This window comes from Macaca thibetana, chromosome 9, assembly GCF_024542745.1.
Source record: "Macaca thibetana thibetana isolate TM-01 chromosome 9, ASM2454274v1, whole genome shotgun sequence".
Taxonomy (NCBI): domain Eukaryota; kingdom Metazoa; phylum Chordata; class Mammalia; order Primates; family Cercopithecidae; genus Macaca; species Macaca thibetana.
This window is the reverse complement of record NC_065586.1, coordinates 83,129,759-83,152,135: the sequence shown is the minus strand read 5'-3', so window position 1 is coordinate 83,152,135 and position 22,377 is coordinate 83,129,759. Positions and strand designations below refer to the sequence as shown.

The window sequence follows — 22,377 nt, the reverse complement described above, 5'->3', positions numbered from 1 at the left end:
GAAGAATGATAAGATTTTGCCAGAAATATTCTCCTGTAGTTCACAAAGTTGTTTTAGAATCTGAATTCTTTAAAATATAGAACATCTATTCAAGTACTTAGTTTTGGCTCAGTGACCACTTTCAATGTGTACAGCTGGGAAGTTGCCTTATATAGAAGGATATAAGTTTTAAGTTTAAGAATATATGGTATCTGATTTTTTTCAATAAGGGGCTAAATAATTTGAAATTTCTATGTATTTAGGCTTCTAGAATGTTCTCATTAAATTAGTGGATGTACATACTGAAAAATATTTTAAATGATCCTAAAAATCCTGAGAGATAGATGTGGTCAACCTCACTGAAAGATGAATACACTGAGGTTTATAAGATTATGAAACTTGCCCAAGCTCATGTGATTAGAAAATAGCAGGGCCAGAATTGAACCTAGATCTGTTTTTCACCAGCAATGTTTCTAACAATTACATTGCCTTGCTGATTATACACAGTGGTGACATTTAGATCATAAACATGTCTAAGAATTTTCTTATGTTTAGCATTCATACAAAGGCAGTCCTAAACAGCTAAATAAGCCTCATCCTCACAGAAGCAAAAGCTTCTAGATGGGGTTGGTGTTGTTCGTCAACGAGGTTTTGTCAGGACAGTGGCAATTCTGGTGAATGATGCACTGAGCCACTCTTGAGAACTGGATGTGTCTGCTTGGGCTGCATGCCATTTCCCACCCAGTGCTTACCACGCTGTTAGCAGCAATTAGGGTCGACTCACCTTAGCAGTTGCATGAGCAGCTGTTTCTTCCAAAGCAAGTTGGGACTGGAATTTTGCCACACAATCACACAGTTAAGGACAGCTCTGGCATTTATATATGAATCTCAGAATTTTAGGTACACCATTTCTTTTCAGTAAATAAAATTTCTTTCTGCTTTTAAGTGTCTTTTCCTGATTCTACATAGAAAATTTGATGAATATTCACAGCCATAAAAAAGAATGAAATCATGTCCTTTGCAGTAACATGGAAGCACCTGGAGACCATTATTCTAAGTGAACTAATGCAGGAACAGAAAACCAAAAAGCACATGTTCTCACTTATACGTGGGAGCTAAACATTGAATACATAAGGACCGGAACGATAGTAGGGAATGCTTGAGAGAGAGGGTCAGGGAGGCATGGATTGGAAGACTAACTGTTGGGCACTGTGCTTACCACCTTGGTGATGGGATCCTTCGTACACCAAACCTCAGTAACACACAGCCTACCCATGTAACAAATCTGCACATGTATCTCCTGACCCTAAGATAAAAGTAGAAAAGAAGAAAAATATAAAAAACATTTATTTAAGTATGAACAAAAAGGAAAAAAAGAAAATTTGTTAAATATTGAAAAGTTTAAACAACAAAATAAAGATTAGCACTCAGATACAGCCATTGATAATATTTTGGTAAAGATGCTTCCAGCTTTTATTCCTATGAATATGTATGTCTTTTTAAAAATGCAAACTTAAAATCTTAGTGTTCTATATCCATTTTTACTTAGTATAATTGCAACATTTTTCCTATGTGCTTAAATGTTCTTTTCCAACATACTTTTAGTGGCTATAAGTATTCCCTTTGGGTAATAGCGTCAGTGAATCCATTCTATTAGTAAACCTAATCCTCATTCAGTTTAGCTTAAAACCTCTCTAAAAAACAAGAACATAATTGCCACTAGTTTTCATAATGATATCCTAATGATACTTTCAGATATGATGAGAAAATCTGGTTTCGATCACTTCCCCTGTCACATCATGAAATGAACCTGACTTGAAGTTTCCCAGTACAAATGCTGTGCATGACTGTAGCATGGAAAAATTCTCTTTTGACTGGGAAACTTTGAATATCTATTTTTCTTTCTCTGAGGTGGCTCATCTGTGACAAGTAACTTCAGTGTTTTCATACTTAGATGAAACTTCTCAAATCCTGATTTGCAGGTGATTTGGCTCTCCTAGTTGACTTTACTACTTCACTAAACCTTTTTTCTACTCCTAAATATTTCACATGGGCCAAACCCTGGGTCAGCAGCTACACTTACCTGAGGAAACCCCAGGTGTCATGAATGAGGTTAGAGAGAGATGCATAATGTAGTATTAATGTGACTTTTCCTGAAACCAAAGAGTTCTGTGCTCCTAGGCATTAAAGTTACCAAACTGAGAAGTTGATTACAACTGAAATGGGTAAACATGTAACAGAAGCACTCTACTCAGAAAAGGCTCCTATGAAGCTAGGACTATGACTTATTATTACTTATTGTTCTCTTAAAGACTATATTAATTAAATCACTATCATCCTCACCAAACCATTACTTTTCAGACATGGTTCCTTATTTCCCTTGGGATTCCATAGTGTCATGTGGGTAGGTAAGGGGTGAGGGAGGAGGACAAAGCCTCCTTATTGTCAATAATTGTCCTTATTGACAATAAGGAGGACCTCCTTATTGTCCCATCAACCAGCAGCTCTGCCTTTTATGTTTTATGTATTGAACTTCCACAAATTTTTGCTGAAAGAAAGGACTGCTGCTTAAGGGAGTAAAGACTGTGAAAATCACTGGGGCATTGTAGATCCTACGGGTGGATGAAAAAGAGATGGAAAATGGACGTCCAGACAGCATTACTTCCAAGTTTCCATTATGCTTGTAATTCTTCTGCAGTGGCACAGTCCTTCTGGGGTTTAATATTTACCATAGGTCCTCTGGTTGGACTTCCCATAGATTAGCCTGCTTTTATGATAGTGGTTTCCATAGAGACTCCTCAGAAATGTTAGGGTTAGGAGAGAAGAAAGAGTGATAGCCTTACAAGTATTGGTGGTAGAAAGTAACCTTTTAGTGATCAGAGCAGTGAGTAGTGGAAGGTATAACCTGTTAAAGGCCCACAGGAGACTGGTTTCTATATTCTCGTTGATGTGTATTACCCAGTAGGAAGATGCACTTTCCATCAGAGTGATGTGGTGTATGAAATTCAGCCAGACAGTCTGTGAAATCTTCATTATCTATTTCTAGACTCATTTAAGACATTTTCGGTGGGCTCTCTCTTTTTTTTTTTCTTTGAGACGGAGTCTCGCTCTGTCACCCAGGCTGGAGTGCAGTGGTTGGATCTCGGCTCACTGCAAGCTCCGCCTCCCGGGTTTACGCCATTCTCCTGCCTCAGCCTCCCGAGTAGCTGGGACTACAGGTGCCCGCCACCACGCCCGGCTAGTTTTTTTGTATTTTTTAGTAGAGACGGGGTTTCACCATGTTAGCCAGGATGGTCTCGATCTCCTGCCCTTGTGATCCGCCCGTCTCGGCCTCCCAAAGTGCTGGGATTACAGGCTTGAGCCACCGCACCCGGCCATGAGCCACCACGCCCGGCCAGGTGGGCTCTCTTAAATTGAAGATTTATATTGGTAAATCACAGAACCAGTTACTCCCAAATAAAAAATTTTAGTGTTTTCGTTCCACAGCTCAGTTCGGACTAGAGAATTTTCTCCAAAGATATTTTTAACCAGCAAAGAATGAGGAACTAACTAAAGAGTTTGCAATGGCTAATTTACAATTGGTGCCCAGAATCCTTAACCACAGTTAAAAATCTTCGCTTTATTTACTGGACAGTTGGTGCAGGGGTATCAATGTATGAAGATCTTAATGTTAATATATATTTAGTTATTCAGAGAATGAGCTTAGTCTTGAGGTGAAAACTGGAGAGAAAATTCTTGCTTTCTTCATCAGGAAAGTGGTAAATTATGACCAACTTGCAAACATAACAGGACACATTGGTGTCAAATAGGGCCTGAGCTGTTTGTATACGAATTGTGTATATGGCTACAACTGTTGGGGTGACATTCAACAAGATGTGAATGAATGACACCCCTGGAATTGTGCAGTGCTGCAGCCCTGGGTATAGCCATTTATTCTGTTAGTCATTTATCTAGTGAATGTCTCTACCTTATGCCTGGCACTTTCCTAGGTACTAGACCACAAGAGTGGGCAAGGCAAACAAACGAGATCATTTCTCTCATGGAACTTACAGTCCAAAAGGGGTTGGGCAGGGTCTTCAGGGAGACAAGTAATAAAGAGGGAGGTAAACAGTATTTCAAATATGATGCTAGAAAGAAAATAGGGCAACAGAGTGTTTTTGGGTAGGAAAGACTATTTTAGATCAGGTCTAAAATGTATGACCTATGTTCTTGTGGGCTATTTACTTCTTGTACTGCGTATAAGTTGGTGAATTTTTATATTCACCAACTCTCATTAAATAATTCGGAGAAAAGGTAAGATTTCCTCCATCAAAATTGTGTTTTATAGAAATTAAACTTTATCAAGTGCCACATTTCAGTGGTAAAAACTGAGATAACTTCATTTCTTAAGTAGTTTGTTTAAGTAGAATTTTAAAACAATAATAAATTGCTGGACTATAGCATATAAAAAGAAGTTTTCAGTCCATTCAGGGGAAAACTGTAATATACTGCTCGTGAAGGTTGAAGAGAGAGAAGTTGGACTGATTACCTTGAGCACCTTAGACTCATTGTGACCCATGTTGAATGGATCACTAAGCCTCACTGATTTTTTCCCCCCTTTTTTCCCCTTTATATATATAATGTCCTTTTTCTCTGTTTCTTTTTGTCCCTTTTCACTACTCTATCACCACTCTAGTGAGGTCCTTCTTACCACAGGGTCGTCCATTTTAATAGCCTTTCCCTTGGTATCTCTGCATCTGGTCTAGCTGATTGGTTAGTTTTTCTGATGCCACATTTATAGTTCTATTCCCTTCTTAAAAGCCTTTACTTTACTCTCCACTCACTTCAGAGTGATAAAGGCCAGACTCTTTAGCTTGGCATGTGAGGTCCTCCATGATCTGTCCCATTGTGTATTTCCAACCGTATCCCTGCTTTTACTCAGTGCAAACTTTAGGCTCTATCCAGACTTTCTGTTCCCCTTCCTGTTGTGCTTTTGCTCAAGCTGCTATCTGGAAAACTCACTTCTTTCTTTCTTTCTTTCTTTTCTTTTTTTTTTCTTTGCCTATGTAAATCCTGTTTGATGTTCAGAGTCTAGTTTGAATAGATCATCTCTTCTTTCTTTCTGGCTGCTTTAAAGATTTTGCTTTGTTTTTAGGAGTCTGTGATTTGCTTATATCTAAGTGGGGAAACTCTTTCTCCGCCAACTTTTCCTTCCCTCCTTTTCTTCCCTTCTAACTTCCTTTCTCCCTCCCTCCCTTTTTCCCTCCCTCCCTTTTTTCCCTCCCTCACTTTTTTCCTCCCTCCCTCCCTCCCTCCCTCCCTCCCTTCCTTCCTTCCTTCCTTCCTTCCTTCCTTCCTTCCTTCCTTCCTTCCTTCCTTCCTTCTCCATCTGTCTCTCCCTTCCTCCCTGAGAATCTTTGGGTTTTTTGGGCCTAAAGATTGCTATTAGGAATATTTTATCATTATTCCTTAGAATAATGCCTCTTCCCCATTTTCTTTAGTATTTCTTTCTGGAAATTGAAGAAGACATGTTGGACTGTCTCACTCATCTTCCACATCCTTCTTTCATATTTTTGATATCACCATCTTTTATGTTACAATTCTGGACAGTTTCTTTGGATTTGTCATTTGGTTCACCAGTTCTTTCTTTAGCTATTTCTAATCTGCTGTTTAAGCTGTCCTTGATGATGGGGATTTTTATATTTTTAAATTTTATTTTATTTTATTGTTATCCTACTGTTTTATCCCCAGAGCCTAGACCAAGGTGTAATACTTAGTACATAGGTGCTTAATAACCATATGTTGAATGAATTGACGTGAGTTTTTTATCTTTTAATTTTTAAATACCATTTTTGGTCCCTTTTCAAGTAAACATGCTAGTTTTTTCAGATAAAATTTTACTCCCTTTTACATTTCTCTTATTTATTGAAATATATTAAAGATACTTATTTTATGCTCATAATTCTAGTATTTGAAATGTTGCCAAATCTGATTCATTTGCCTGTTTCTGTTGGCTGTCACTCCTGGTCTCTTATTTCCTTGTATTTCTATGATTTATTGACTATGGACTCATATTCCTTGGAAGTTTTATCTGTGTGAGTTGTTCGAGGCCTAGATTGAAGGTAGATTTTTCCAGAGAGTATTTGTATTTGCTTCTGCCAAGTGCCTATAGCTACTATCAATCTGGACACTCTTTACATTATAGTCTCTGCCTGAGGTTTTTTTGAGGCATATAGCATAAATTTAGACCACAGAACAACATAAATACTAGTTGTTGGTTGTGAATTCTCAAGGGAGATTTTCCACCCCGTGAAGGTGCTATGGTTAAAAAAGCAGTTCCTCTTTTGGTGTAGCAAGTTTATTTCTAATTTTCCTATATCTGAGGGTATAGTTTTGTGAAGTTCCAGTTTTACGCAGGGGTCTGTTAAACTCACCAGCTTGAGTGGTACTGGTTTTCTCTTTTCTCTCTCTTGTTCTGTGCAATCATTATAATGGAAGTTCAGTATGACTAGGGTTGTGGCCTTGGTGCTTTTCTACCTCCCAGCATTCTCACTCTTACTTTGTTTTGGCTTCTCTGAATTTCATACTTTATTGTCACCTCATTGGTACATTTACAGAGATTTTATACTTTATTATCTTTCAATTATTTTCATTAAGAGAGACCAGTTTAAAGTATCTAGTATATCATTCTGCAAAAATAGACCTCTTTTGTTGGTTTGTTTTTAGTATGTGCTTCTAATGGATGAGGTGGAAACACATTTACGACAGAACTCAAAAAATTATTAAAAAGTTAGGTACAGCTCAGCCTCCTCTTTTAATTTAAATGTCTGCTATACACAGTCAGATTAGGTTAAGAGAGAGGTGGAGAATAACCCCTTGTAATATGCTCTCTAAGTTGGCTGAGATGTTGATGTCTTAGAGAGATTATTTATCGAAATGAGATTTATTTTTGTCCATTGATTTATTGTCTTGCATTTTTATATATATATTATAGATTAATTTTCTAATATTTTACTATATATACTATATATATTTTACCCTTCTAAGTAGGATTTGATTCCTAAGTAATGCTCTATAACTGATAAATAACAAATAATAAGAAAATATTATTTGTTACACGATATCTGCCATGGGTCCATTTAATGATACCCTGAAAGAGACTCTGTAGTACCTTAGTCCTTTCACTCAATGTTATTTCATTTGATTCTGAATGAGTGCAATATTATTTGTAAGGGAAAATAGTTGTAATTAGTATAATATGTTAGTGATTTCAAAAAAAGAAACCAGTCTCAGGAAGATATTTTTAATGTTATGGCTTAAATGTGCAGTGTGCAGATCTGCAGAATTTGAAAATTCAGCTGATTCTGTAATTCTTCAGCACTAAATAGGGGTATATCTAGTGAGAAGCATTGCCATCTGATAGAAATATGTAACACATATGTGTGCCACTCACAACCTAAATGAATCACATGCTGTTTTGAACTTTAATTTTTTTCTTCAGAATCCCATGTTATATTAATTCTGCAGAGGGGGCTCTGCTTCTCATGTTACTGGTATAATGCAAGTAGTCCTTTCTGACCAAGCCCTCCATCTGCATTGCCACATTAGAACATAATTTGCTAGAACCAGCAATATATTTTGTGTGACTTAATCTGAGGAATAATTTTTAGCCTGTATTATGGTATTAAGGAAATATTAAATGGAATAAATGTTGATTTAAATTGGTAGAATGCTCAAGTTTTAATGATCAGAGTAGCAATAATGGTTGCCTGGTACAGTTATGTGTTTTGAGGTTTTTGAAAGTTAGTAGTGTGTTTTAAATCTCTGCCATGAGAGGAACTAGCAACGTAACACGGTAAACATGCCAACTGGATTCATAGCATCACTTATCAGCCGCATGCTAACATAAGACTACATTATGATTAGAAATTTTTAAATTAATATTTGGAGGACTTAGAAAGCTATATTTATTATGATTGTTAAATAGCTGTGTTTGGAAGTTTTAATTTTGTAAAATGTGTAAGCTTGACACATCTCCACATTTAGCCATTAAAAATCATTTTTTAATAATTATAATGTTTATTTTATATTGGAAATAGTTTCTAAGGAGGAAAATAGTTTGCATCTATGTTATAGATATTTTCAGACTTTAAAATTACTTAATCCAAATCATCCACTCTTTGTTATTTTTTGTTCAAATTTTAGAATGTATAAATTCTCCCAGAGTTTTCTTTTTCTTTTAACAGTTGTTTGTATTTTCAATGTAATGAGTACATTTCTGAATATTATATCAATGATATTTTTAATAAATTGAATAAGTTTAAGTTAATAAGGAAAGTTTACTAATTTTAAAAGGTTTATTAGGAAATTATTAAAATGAAGAAAGCCTTCTTGGTGTGGATAAGTGTTTTTCTCTTTTTTATACTGGATTTTAAAATTTTGGATCACTTGATAATTTTTTTATATCACATTTAAAAATGTGTTGGATATTTTTATATTAGCTTCCTATATTTATTTCTTCGTGTACTATTTTGGGAAAGAAACCATAATTGAAACAAAAATTAGGTAATTAATAGGTTATTTATGGAATCTTTTTCTTCTAGAATGTTTGCTGGGAAAATGTTAATTATTAATATACTCACTTATAGACTTCCATACAGTCAGAAAAGCAGTTGTCAAGAAAAATATTTGAAGGCATTATTGTTGTCCCAGCATTCTCACATTCTATTCCTTTTCCCCCTATTAAAGTGAATAAATCAAAAATAAAACTGACTTTGTCATCTGTTTCAGTTATTGGGCCCAGTTAGGGGTAGCTAACCAGGGGCGAAGGACACATAAATAACATCCACTTGTAATCCTTAATCTGCTTTCACACTCACTCCTCTCTTCAACTTTGTTTCCTGTAAAGTGTAAATTTCTTAGTCTCATCATATAGGATAACCCAGAATGATATTATTTCACGACCATGGATTTATAGAAATTATTTCTTCTTTCATGTTTTTGTTACTTAATCAACTGTTTTGTGTCATCTCTGACACTGTTATTCTCATTATTAAAAGAAAATTCTATTAATGGTTTCATATAGTCTCTTCTCTAAAGATAATATTAACTAAGTGCCTTTTATATCCTAAGGGCTTTATTTACATGATCTTGAATGAAGCCCTGGAATCTTGCAGGGACCTTCATTATCTTACTTTATTCTGTGGATTTTTAGTGACACTTTCATTTTCTAGGCCCTCCTTTAGACACTTTAGGCAGTGAGCAAAATTGGTAAGTAGGAAAAAAGAACAACCAACACGTGTATTATGCAGCTAATAGTCTAGTGGGAGAAAGATGACAAACTAGATTAATAAGGAAAATACATGTATACTAAGTGGTAATCAGCATTATCACTGATAACCTCTTGGATCAGAGGCTATGGCAAAAAATACAGCAGAGAAGTGAATGGGGAGTGTAAGTCTAAGTGGGCGTGTGTGTGTGTGTGTGTATATGTGCGTACAAACACACACACACACGCACACACTATTTGTAGAGAAGCCAGGAAGGCCTCATTGAGAAGGCAACATCTAAGTAAGGACATGAAGAAAGTAGAGGGGTGAGCCTGCTCTATCTGGGCAAGACCATCCTAGGAAAGAGTAGTTCAGGGTTAAGTACCGAGCCCTTGATAGTTTTTTTATTTTGCAGGAAACTGGAGTTCAGCTTTGTCTAAGACTACATAGGTCATAAGCACTGGACCTCTTGTTCAGACTCAGATCTGTCATAATCAAAGCCCTGCACTCTCTCCACTACCCCAGGTTACTCTAAAAGGAAATCATTGTTCATCGTAGGAAGCTTTCCAGCTGCTCACAGAATGTGTTATACATTGTGAGCACTGAAGATTTAACCGTGTCTGTTCTCAAGCAAAAGTAATAGATAGGTGGGTAGGTAGATTGATTAGTTTTCTGTGCTTAACTAACGGAACCTCAAAACTATTACCTGGTTTTCCAAAGCTCTTAAGTTTAAGAAATAAATTTTAGGAACTACACTTTCTGCTTTTTCTTTTCTCTTTTTAAAACGTATATGAGCTTGCTTGATAAATTCCTCTATTCTCATTTTATGTGTGAGATTTAAAGACCAAAAAAAATTTCAATAGGTATGTAGTGGTATGTCATTGTTGTCTTAATTTGCATTTCCCTGATGACATATTATGTGGAACCCTTTTCATATGCTTATTTTTATCCATATGTCTTCTTTGGTGATTTCTCCATTAAGGTCTTCAGCCCATTTTTAAATCAAGTTAATTGTTTTCTTATTGTTAAGTTTTAAGAGTTCTTTGAATATTTGGATAACAGGTCTTTATCAGTATGTCTTTTGCAGATATTGTCTCCTAGTGTGTATATGTCTTTTCATTCGTATTTCCCTTTTCCACAGTCATTCTGTAGTGTACAATAGAGTCTTGTACAATAGAGTCTTCCAGAGGCTGTATATGGTATCACAATAGATTGCAGACATTAATAGGGGAATTCATGATTTACTCTTAAGCCAGATATTAAAGAAAAATGTTTAAAAATATACTCTTCTTATATTTTCTTAGAAGATAAATTTTTCATTAATTTTTTTTTTTTTTTTGAGACAAGGTCTTGCTCTGTTGCGCAGGCTCAAGTGCAGTGGAGCCATCACGGCTCACTACAGCCTCCATCCACCTCTTGGGCCCAAGTGATCCTCCTGCCTCAGCTTCCCAAATAGCTCAGACCACAGCTGTGCACCACCACACCCAGCTAATTTTTTTTTTTTTTTTTTTGGTAGAGATGAGGTCTCCCTATGGTGCCCAGGATGGTCTTGAACTCATGGGCTCAAGCTATCCTCCCTGCTTGGCTCCTAAAATGTTAGCATTACAGTATGAGCCATTGCTGTGGCAAAAATTTTTTTTTTTGAACAGTAATATATTAGGTTTGTTCCCATTATAATCAGCAGACAGGGTTGCCTACATTTATCATTAATATTAAACACATTGTTCTGAAAGTTTTGGCCAATACCCCAGCTACAGAGACAATTTTTAAAAGTACATAGGTGTTATGTGGGAAAATTTTTTTTTTTAAAGTTCTAGGGTACATGTGTACAACGTGCAGGTTTGTTACATATGTGTACATGTGCCATGTTGGTGTGCTGCACCCATTAACTCATCATTTACATTAGGTATATCTCCTAATGCTATCCCTCCCCCTGCCCCACCCCACGACAGGCCCCGGTGTGTGATGTTCCCCTTCCTGTGTCCAAGTGTTCTTATTGTTCAGTTCCCACTTATGAGTGAGAACATGTGGTGTTAAATATTTTTTTTTTTTTTTTTTTTTTTGAGACGGAGTCTTGCCTGTCGCCCGGGCTGGAGTGCGGTGGCCGGATCTCAGCTCACTGCAAGCTCCGCCTCCCGGGTTTACGCCATTCTCCTGCCTCAGCCTCCCGAGTAGCTGGGACTACAGGCGCCCGCCACCTCGCCCGGCTAGTTTTTTGTATTTTTTTAGTAGAGACGGGGTTTCACCGTGTTAGCCAGGATGGTCTCGAACATAAATTTTTTTTTGATGTTGACATGTGAATGGGTTTATTGTTGCTTTTGGATGAATTAACAAATATTTTTAAATGTTCTCAGTTTTCCAATACAGTAGTTATCTGTAGACCATAACCTTTATAAATGAGAACTTTTTGAGTTCCTTAATAATTTTTTAAGATATAAAGGTGTCTTAGGACTAAAACATTTGGGAACCGCTGATTTAGAGAGTGACTGATGATAGGGAAGAGGTCTGAGAATCCAGTGAACCCTTGGGGACTTGCAGAAATAAGGAGGAGTCCTCAAAAGAGAGTGAGAAAGAAAGGGGACAAAGTACTGTGTGGTGTTCTGGAGGCTGAGTGCAGAAAGTGTTTCAAGAAGCAGCAGGAGGTCATCTGTGCTGTATGCTGCTAACAGGTCTTGTTAAATCGCAGCTGAGAACTGCCTGCTGGCTAAAGACAATGCCTGAGAACTGACCACTACCTACCGCGGTGTTGGAAGTCATTGTTGATTTTGAAATGGATAGTTTCAAGTATACAGTAGTGGGGACAAAAGTAGGCTCGGAAGAAAATGGAAGAGAAAGAATTTGTTTCACAGTTTGGATTCCTGAGACTGTGAATTGATCCATCCCACCTCTTCATTTTTTAAAGTATTTATTTATTTATTTATTTTTATTTATTTATTTTTTTTGAGACAGAGTCTCGCTCTGTCACCCAGGCTGGAGTGCAGTGGCGTGATCTCAGCTCACTGCAAGCTCTGCCTCCCGGGTTCACGCCATTCTCCTGCCTCAGCCTCCCGAGTAGGTGGGACTACAGGCGCCCACCACCACGCCCTGCTAATTTCTTGTATTTTTAATAGAGATGGGGTTTCACTATGTTAGCCAGGATGGTCTCAATCTCCTGACCTCGTGATCCGCCTGCCTAGGCCTTCCAAAGTGCTGGGATTATAGGTTTGAGCCACGCGCCCGGCCACCCATCTCTTCATTTTGAGGGAGTCACTACAGTTCCTGACTCGCCTTCAGATTACTTTGCACTGGAACCTACCCCAGTTGAACCAGCTGTGGGATTTGGGGGTGAAGGGTGTGAGGAAGTGGTATAGGACAAGTTGCCTAGTCTCCTTTGCTGCACATGGGATTATTTTCTTTAAAATGACTGTGGACAAGAGATCTATTGTACTTCATGATGACTCTAGTAAATAACCATGTATTATATGCTTGAAAATTGATAAAAGAGTAGATTTGAAGTGTTCTTACCATAAAACATGATGTGTGAGGTAATGCATATGTTAATTAGTTCCATTTAGCTATTCTACAATGTATATGTATTTCAAAACAAGATGTTATACATGATAAACGTACAATTTTTGTCAATTAAAAATAATTTTAAAAGAAGCAGAAAAAATATAGGTTATATTTTTGAGCTAAGAAATATGTTTACATTGAGATAGTTAATAAAATAATTTTTTCCTTAAAATTATTGTTTCCTTCGGAAGGAATAACTGACTTTATTTACTTCTTGCATAATATTTATCAATATTAAATGTTATAATTTTAAAGAGGAAAGAAATAATATGTTTTCCCCAAGTGAGATTTTTACCAATTTATATGCAAAAACACTTATTTACACTTTAAGGTAATGACTTATGTATGTCTCTTCCACAAGACTTAGAAGTCCTTAACAGCAGGGTGTAAAATTTAATTTTCATTTCTCTACTGATTATCATCTTACCTGGAATATAGTAGGAATTTAGTACATATTTTAGAATGACTAAGACATTAGAAAATTTGGATTTGTGTTTTATAGTTTATTTTCTTTTTGGGTCTCTTTCCCCTTGAATTGTTAAAAGTAACCTTTAAATTGTTAATGTGGTAAGTAAAATTAAATAAAATCTAAAGGACAGATTGCTTTTAATTCCCCTGGGTTCGAATGAATGTTCAAAGAGTATTTAGATAGGAAGCAGACAATAGTTCATTTTCCTTTGCTTTGATTGGGTGTATATTTCAAAAATGACGTGTAAATTAAACACAGACACCTTCTGTTTTTGAGGCTTTAGAAGTTGTTCCCCAAGATAAGAAAGAAACACTTTTGACCTGTCATATCTCCTCTGGAACTCATTCAAATAAATTATTTTGTGATGTATTTTAAAATTTGGGTGTAATTTATACAATGTACAGTGTACAAATTTGAAGTGAATAGTTTAGTGAACCAACATCTCTATCATCCCCAAAAGTTCTCGTGTCCACTTTCAGTCGGGTGTGCCATCCCAGAGGCAAACTTGGGTGTGAATGTGATTCTATCAATAGATTTTGCCTCTTTCAGAGCTTCAGATATGTAGTTATACCGAGTGTGCTTTTGCACCTGGTGTCTTTTGCTCCACTTGCTGGTGTTTTATAGATTCATGCTCTTATTGCATGTATCATGCTATTGAGTAGTATTCCATTTTATGAAGTTATTCACCTATTGATAGACATTTGGACAGTCTACAGTTTTGGGCTGTTATGAATATAACCACTGTGAACATGATTGTACGTCTTTTTGTGGACACAAGTTCGCAAGTTTTCATGTCTTTTGAGTGTGTTCTTAGAAGTATATTATTGGGTAAGTGTATATTAAATCTTATAAAAAATTTATTTAAAAATTGTCAAACATTTTTCTGAAGGGCTTTATAATTCAGTATGCCCATCAGCAACTTATGAGATGCTCTAATGTACTTCAAGTCTTTGCCAACTCTTGCTTTTTTCAGTCTTTTTAAAATTAGCATTCTAGTGCGGACAAAGTGGTATCTTGTGGATTCCTGTTGTTTCCTTGGTGACTAATGATGTTGAAAATTTTTTCATGTACTTATTGACCATTCATGTGTGTTCTTTTATGAAGTTATCTTGTCAAATCTTTTACTATTTTAACAACTGGGTTGTGTGACTTTTCAAAATTAAATTATGGTAGTTCTTTATGTATTCTGGATACATGTCTTTTGTCAGATACATGTATGGTGAATTTTTTCCAGTTGGTGGTTGCCTTTTCATTTTCTTAACTGTGTCTTTCAAAAAGCAGTTTTGATATTGATGAAGTCCAACTAGCTAGTTTTTCTTTTATTGGTAGTATTTTGTCTACCTTATCATTGTAAAGCCATTGTCCTATGTTTTCCTATAAATACTTTATAGTTTTAGCTTTTTTTTTTTTTTTTTTTTTTTGAGATGGAGTCTCGCTCTGTAGCCCGGGCTGGAGTGCAATGGCGCGATCTCGGCTCACTGCAAGCACCGCCTCCCGGGTTCCCGCCATTCTCCTGCCTCAGCCTCCCGAGTAGCTGGGACTACAGGCGCCGCCACCACGCCCGGCTAATTTTTTTGTATTTTTAGTGGAGACGGGGTTTCATTGTGTTAGCCAGGATGGTCTCGATCTCCTGACCTCGTGATCCGCCCGTCTCGGCCTCCCAAAGTGCTGGGATTACAGGCTTGAGCCACCGCGCCCGGCCTAGTTTTAGCTTTTATAATTAGTTGTATGACCTCTCTCAAAGTATTTTTTTAAAATAAATGGGGTCTTTCGGTGTTGCCCAGCATGGATATGAACTCTTGGGCTCAAGTGATCCTCTTACCTCGGCCTCTTGAGTATCTGTGATTAGAGGTGCACACAATTACTCTCAGCTCTAAGTAATTTTTGTTAATAGTGTGAGGCAGGAGTCAGGATTCATTTTTCTTTCCCTATGAATATTTGTTTCTGCTCAATTTGTTGAAAAAATTATCCTTACACCCACGACATCTTGGTCAGAAAATCTGTTGGTCGTAGATGTGTGTGTCTATTTGTGACTTCTGTTTTGATCCACTGTTCTATTCATTTGTCCTTATGCCAACACTGTATTTTGTTAAGGATTTCTGCATGTATGTATTATGAGTGATATAAGTCTGTAGTCTTCTTTTAGTATGTTTGTCTGGTTTTCATATTGAGTTTCTACTGGTATATCCTTTTATTACATGTTTATCTGTGACTTTGTATAAAATGCATCTATTATAGGTAGCATATAGTTCAGTATCATTTTTTAATGTATTCTGGTGATTTCTGCCTTTTAATTAAAATGTTTAGTCTATTTACATTTACTGTAATTATTGACATGTTAGTTTTAGGTCTATCATTTAAAAACTTATTTCCTGTGTCTTATCCTTTAGATTTTTTAAAAATTCTGTATCTCCTTTTCTTCTTTCTTTTTGTTTATTGAATATTTTTAGTATAACATTTTAATTTCTCTCAGGTTTTCTTTGCAATACTGTTTTGTAGTTTCTCTGCAGATTACAATATTCACCCTTAGTAAAAAATTTTCCTTGAATTAATATGGTATTGCTTCATGTAAAATATAAGAAACCTACAATAATATGGTTTCATTTGCCTCTTCCCACTTGTGCTATTGTCTTCGTACATTTTATATCTATATATTACAAACTATATAATACAATATTATACTTTTAATATAGTATGTATTAGTCATATATGTTTTAAATAAATTAAGAAAAAATAGTCTTTTATGTTAACATACAAATGTATTATTTCCAAGGTTCCTTATTCCTTTCTATGGGTTTAAATTTATATCTGGTATCATTTTGCTTTGGCTTGAAGAGCTTCCTTCAAGCATTTCTTATAGTGTGGGTCTACTGGCAACAAATCTCTCATTTTCATTTGTGTGAAAATGTCTTTATTTTTTAAAAGATTTTTTGTGGTATATAGAATTCTAGGTGGGCATTCAGTCTTTTTTTTTTTTTTTCCTTCTCTTTAGATGTTGATTATTGTTTTTTGGACTCCTGTTTCAAATGAGATGTCTACCATCATTCTTATTATTCTCATATGATGTCTTTTTTTCTCTGGCTACTTAGAAACTACTTTTTTTTGTTGTTGTTATTTTTGGTTTTCATGGTTAGTGTTCTAACGGAGAAAAACCACAAACTTTGGCTCAAATAGAAAAACTGTGTTTTAAATTGAGCCCCGTCACTTAGTAAGTAGGTTAACTTAGGCATGTCACTGTATTTTTCTGAACTTCAGGCTTTTCTTTGGAAAATAGGGATGCCTTACCTACATTAGGGTTGTTGCAAAGGTCAAAGCATCTAAGTGCTAGTCTAGCTATTATTTGTTCTCTCCAGCTGAGAGTGCTGATTGATTGACTTTTCCTGTATACATTTATGGAAAATTAAATATTCTAAACTTGTGATATAAATGTGGTTTGTTTTCTATTTTGAAATTTTTGCTCATAGAACACTGAGGAAACCATTCTTATTAAGTGCAGTTTGAATAGTAAAGCAGGAAGCTCAAATTGTCTGCATTTAAATAGGCACAGGCAAAGATTTCGTGAAGAAGATGCCAAAAGTAATCTCATCAGAAGCAAAAACTGACAAATGGGATCTAATTAAACTAAAGAGCTTCTGCACAGTGAAAGAAACTATCAACAGAGTAAACAGATAACATAAATAATAGGAGAAAATTTTTGCAAGCTATGCATTTGACAAAGGTCTAATATCCAGAATCTATAAGGAACTTATACAAATTAAACAAACCCAGCTATCTCATTACTGGGTATATACCCAAAGGAATATAAATTGTTCTGTTATAAAGACACATGCACAGGTATGTTCATTGCAGCAGTATTCACAATAACAAAGACATGGAATCCACCTAAATGCCCATCGGTGATAGACTAGATAAAGAAAATGTGGTACATATACACCATGGAACACTATGCAGCCATCCAAAAGAACAAGATTATGTCCTTTGCAGGGACATGGATGGAGCTGGAGGCCATTATTCTTGGCAAACTAATGTGGGAACAGAAAACCAAACACTGTATGTTCTCACAAGTGGGAGCTGAATGATGAGAACATGTGGACACGTGGAGGTGAACAACACACACTGGAGCCTGTCAGAGCAGGGCAGTGGGGGAGGGAGAGCATCAGGAAGAATACCTAATGGATGCTGGGCTTAATACTTGGGTGATGAAATAATCTGTACAACAACCCCATGACACAAGTTTACCTATGTAACAAACCTGCACATGTACCCCTGAACTTAAAAGTAAAAAAAAAAAAAAAAAAAAAAAAAAAAAACTCTACAGCAGAAAAAGTCAATATTATTGAATGAATGCCTTTTTGTTTTGTATTGTTTTTTATCTTTAACCAAACCCGCGCATTCTACACTTGTATTTCAGAACTTAAAGTATAATTTAAAAAATAAAAAATAAAAGGAAGTTAATGAATGTCTTTTAAAATGTATCTTTGAAATGAGAAACACTGCATTTACAGGGTGATAGGAAAGATCAAATGATAAACTTAGAGATTAGTGACATTTTTATTCCTCTATTACGGAGTTGTGGGTAGTATTTTTGTCACTATGCTTTTTATGTAGACGTATTCATGCAGTGGATAAAAATACAGATTTTGACAGATTGGGAAGATAACGTGCAATATTGAAATACTTTGCATGCTTTGTGACAATAATGAGACTACTACTAAGGAATTTTCTACTACTTTAAATTAGGATACTCCAATAGAAAAGGTTATCTGTGTCCATTTTATTTATTTGGAAAGGAAACAGTGTTTTCTGGTTATACGTGGTGAAGAAAGTAGATAAATAGCCTTGTCCTTTAAGATGTCCCTTGACAGTGAGCTAGAGGAGCAGATTCATTCATGATCTCCTCTGCAGACACCTTGTTGGACTTGGATTGGTTAGGTACTTTCATACCTTTGAGTTTTGGTTTCCTTTTTTGTAAAAGAAATATTTACCTTTTCCTCAAATATTTTGCCACCCAGTTAGGTACTAAAGTTATTTGTGTTAGAGTTTGGTAGGGTGAACAGTTGAATGACACCTTTTTTTCTCTTCCAGTTTTGGGACCAATGGATATACAAATAGGAATTTGAAATATAGAGATTTGGAAATAAAAGTTGGTTGACCAAATGGGTCTTCTGGTATTTCATACTTGAGTGAGACTGATTTTCCCCTCACAATGTAGAAGGGAACAGCCTGGAATACACTCCATCTATGAGCAGGGTAACCTTTCTCCCAAACTCGCTATCTAGGTAATTAACTTCTCCTCCACCAGGGAGAAGGTGGGAGAGAAGGCTAAACTATTAGGCTAATGGAAAATTCTACAAATGAAAGCATGAAACTGAGGGAGTGGAGGTTTCCCACTAACACTTTGTTGACTGGATACATTGTATGCATTTTATGCAATGTCGTTTGCCGAACAACTGTGCCTGTTTTTTTAGTAACTCTATTTTAGCTCCCTCATCTGTAAAACTAGGATAGTAATGTTTTTTTTGTTTGTTTGTTTGTTTGTTTGTTTGTTTGAGACTGAGTCTCGCTCTGTCGCCCAGGCTGGAGTGCAGTGGCCGGATCTCAGCTCACTGCAAGCTCCGCCTCCCGGGTTTACGCCATTCTCCTGCCTCAGCCTCCCGAGTAGCTGGGACTACAGGCGCCCGCCACCTCGCCCGGCTAGTTTTTTGTATTTTTTTAGTAGAGACGAAGTTTCACCATGTTAGCTAGGATGGTCTCGATCATTGGTGTGATTCAATGAATTAGAACATGTAAAACATTTAGAAATGCCCCTAGGCGTGGCATGGTGTCTCATGCCTGTAATCCCAACAATTTGGGAGGCCAGGCAGGAGGATTGCTTGAAGCCAGGAATTTGAGACCAGCATAGGCAACATAGAGAGACCCTGTCTCTACAAGAACAAACAAGCAAAAATTAGCTGGCCGTGGTAGTATGCACCTCTAGTCCCAGCTACTCAGGAGGCTGAGATGGGAGTATTGCTTGAACCCAGGAGGCAGGAGGTCATGGCTGCAGGAAGCAATGATTGCGCCACTGCACCCCAGCCTGAGCAACAGAGTGAGAGCCTGTTTCTGGAAATATTTTATGTACGTCTAAAGGAACGAGCCTAACATGTGGTAAACAGTTTGTGCTATTTTTTTTTTTTTTTTTTTTGCCTTTTGTGACATTAGTATTACTTAGTAATATGTCAAAGCATTCAGATGCATTTTAAACATGGAGAGGTTAAATAATGTTCACTGATAGTAATAGCAATAGAGGTTTAAGTTCATGTTGAGGAGAGAAAACTGCTGGCTCTGTGGGAAAAAATAATCCCTTATTTACTTTTAATTTGTTTTAAACATATATTTATTCTTGGGACTGAGAAAAGGATTAGGAAGGAGAATGTTGAGTGAAAGGCCACTTTCTTAAAAATATATATATACATATATACACGTGTATATATATACGTGTGTGTGTGTGTGTGTGTGTGTGTGTGTGTGTGTGTGTGTATATATATATATATTTTTTTTAAATTTGGGTTGCTGGGAGAATTCTGTAACAGGAGTTCTGGAGGGATGTGACTTGGGGTGTTTTAACCCCTTTTATTGATACCTCTCATTGCTACCTTGGGGGGCGATATCATTGCACAGAAAAACCAGTTGCTATTTATTTTAAATATGGAAGTTTCTAGGAGAAAAGAGAGCTGTGGTCTGCATTCCTAATAGCCTACCAAAATACATACCGGAAATCTTTGTTGCTGCATTGGTTGCTTGTTTAGACATGGTTACTTGTGCTGAAAATATTTGTAAGCATCGTTTGCTTGTATCCCTATAGGTTCCTTATATACAGCACTTACCACAATGCTTTGGAATTGTAGATGCCCCCAAAATACCTGTTGAATGAATCGATGAATTTAGGAATAGAGATATATAAAGCAGTGGAGTAGACATCCTTGCACAAGTTTCTGTGCCAGCCTTTAAAAAATTTTCTTCCCTATTCATTTTTTTAAAGGCAGATTATTCAGAAGAAAAGACAGCCTATTTTGGGAGCATTTCAGTTTACTCAGAAAATATTGTGCATTGCTTTTGAAACTGGATTGAACATTTCACATGAATGTTTATATGGTGTTATTTTTCCCTCTTGCCACAAAGCTTAGTTTTTAGAAGGACTGTAGGAGCTTTGTAGTGTCATGAAATGTTAGTTCCTATTTTCTCCCCCAACAGAATATTTGATGCCATTGATTTCATCTTCTCATGTTGAAGCTAAAGTGTGGTAGGTCTGATTAGAAAGAAGCCTGGGAAACAGAAGACCTGCACTGTGCTGCTGAGTGACCCTGGACAGGTCACTAAAGTCTTTGGATCTATGTGTCATCATCTGTCGACTGAGAGACTGGGACTAGAAGACTAATGAGCATTTCTCAGCTTTCAGATGATGTGACTAGGATTTCCCTACCAGTTTCTGCTTGGAAAGATGGCCTGCTGAGATAAGAGGTCTCTGGCTCATTGAGTTAGTTTTAGCTGTATACTCTGTGGTCGAGAATGATTGTTACTTGATTTGTCGAAGCTACAGGTGCTTGCTCAGAAAATTTAAGAATATTTACATTTGGTTTTTAAGAAGCCCATATTAGAAAAACTTAGATAAAAATTGGGTGTTTTAATATTCATTTCTCAAAACCACTAATCCAACAAGTCTCCAACATGTCTCTTGGAACATGTTTTATTCAGTGTTTAAGTCCAATCTATCACATTTTAAATATTCCTTTGTTAAAATTATTGTATGCCATATAGGGTCATAATATAGCTCATATAACGGTCACAGTTCTCTTACTGTTCTAAACATTGTCAGTGTTTTACATGTTGAGTAGCTTTTACAGGCCAGCTAGGGAACCTAATCACCATTTATACGATTGCTATTTCCTTGGCTAGTATGTTTCATTATATCTTCCAAATGACAAGAATAGGATGGGAGGACCTGTCTGTGTATTAAGGGAGGAAACCGAATCTGAGTTGGAGAGCGCTGAATTGGAGGGTATGTGCTAATATAGAGACAGAATTGCTCACCCTGGCTCTTGGGGCTTCCTCTTTCTCCCCTCTCCTCTCTCAGAAGGACATGTGGTGACATCAGGGACATGAACTTCACCTCCATTTTGTAGTAGTTCTCTATAGTTACATAACAATCTAGCACAAACTTAGCAGCTTAATCAATCACAAAATTATCTCACAGTTTCTGTGGGTCGGGAGTCTGTGAATGACTTAGCTAGGTACTTAACAAGGCCACAGTCGAGCATCAGCTATGGCTGCTGTCTTATCTGAGGCTGGATGGGAGGAGGATTTGTTCCCAAGCCCATGTGATTGGCAGAATTCAGTTTCTCATGGGCTCTCCAACTAGGGCCTTGGTTTCTTGCTGTCAACTGGGGGTTACCCTCATGGGGCTCTCTCAATAAGCAGCCCACAAAATGGCAGCCTGCACTTTCAAAACCAGCAAGAGAGAAACTTGTAGCAGAGTAGATGTTACAATCTTATGTAATGTACCCACATACATCCTGTGATTTTTGCCTTATTTTATTGGCTACAAGCAAGTCACAGAACCTGTCCCGAAAGGGCGAGGGAATTAGGCAAGGCCTAGATAAGAAGAGACAGAGATCAAGGGGACCACTTTAGAGTCTAACACATCTGAGATTGGCCAGGAATATGGCTTCTCTTTATCCTTACTCTCCTCTCTGTCCATTCTACTTAACTAGCAGCGTGTTTCTCATCCCTTCTGCTTTTCTCCTTCCTTCTGACCTACAAAGAATTCAACAGCCCTGGGTGGCTTTTCCTCCTCTTCTCTACTGTAGAAATGCAATGAAAACGTAGCAGGAAACCCTGCCTTAGGAAGCAACTCTCATGCTGCTGGGGCCCTTCCTTGTCAGTGGGCATTTGGGGTATGTGACACATTCTTCTCTAGACAGTTGTTTCTATATCATAGTGTGGCTTCTATAAAGGACAAAAGTGAGTTCTTCTCAGCTTTTGTGTCTTCTGATTACTATTCTCTTTAAGCAAGCACTGAATTACAAAACCATTTCACTTTCACCATACCATCCTTTTAGGATGTCTTGCTAAGGCTGTGTTGGTAAATTT

At 36.8% G+C, this 22,377-nt stretch overlaps 1 protein-coding gene across 12 annotated transcripts in view; it reads left to right on the top strand.

Moving 5' to 3' along the window:
- SGMS1 (sphingomyelin synthase 1) overlaps window positions 1–22,377 on the top strand; it is a 312,479-nt gene that overhangs the window by 164,653 nt on the left and 125,449 nt on the right. For 2 of the 12 annotated variants that reach the window (XM_050805582.1, XM_050805581.1), the window contains exon 1: window positions 19,789–20,748. The exons of the other annotated variants lie outside the window; for them this stretch is intronic. The gene's annotated coding sequence lies outside the window, so the exon portion shown is untranslated. Of the gene's footprint in view, window positions 1–19,788; window positions 20,749–22,377 lie in introns of those variants that run through there. 12 annotated transcript variants of the gene reach the window in all.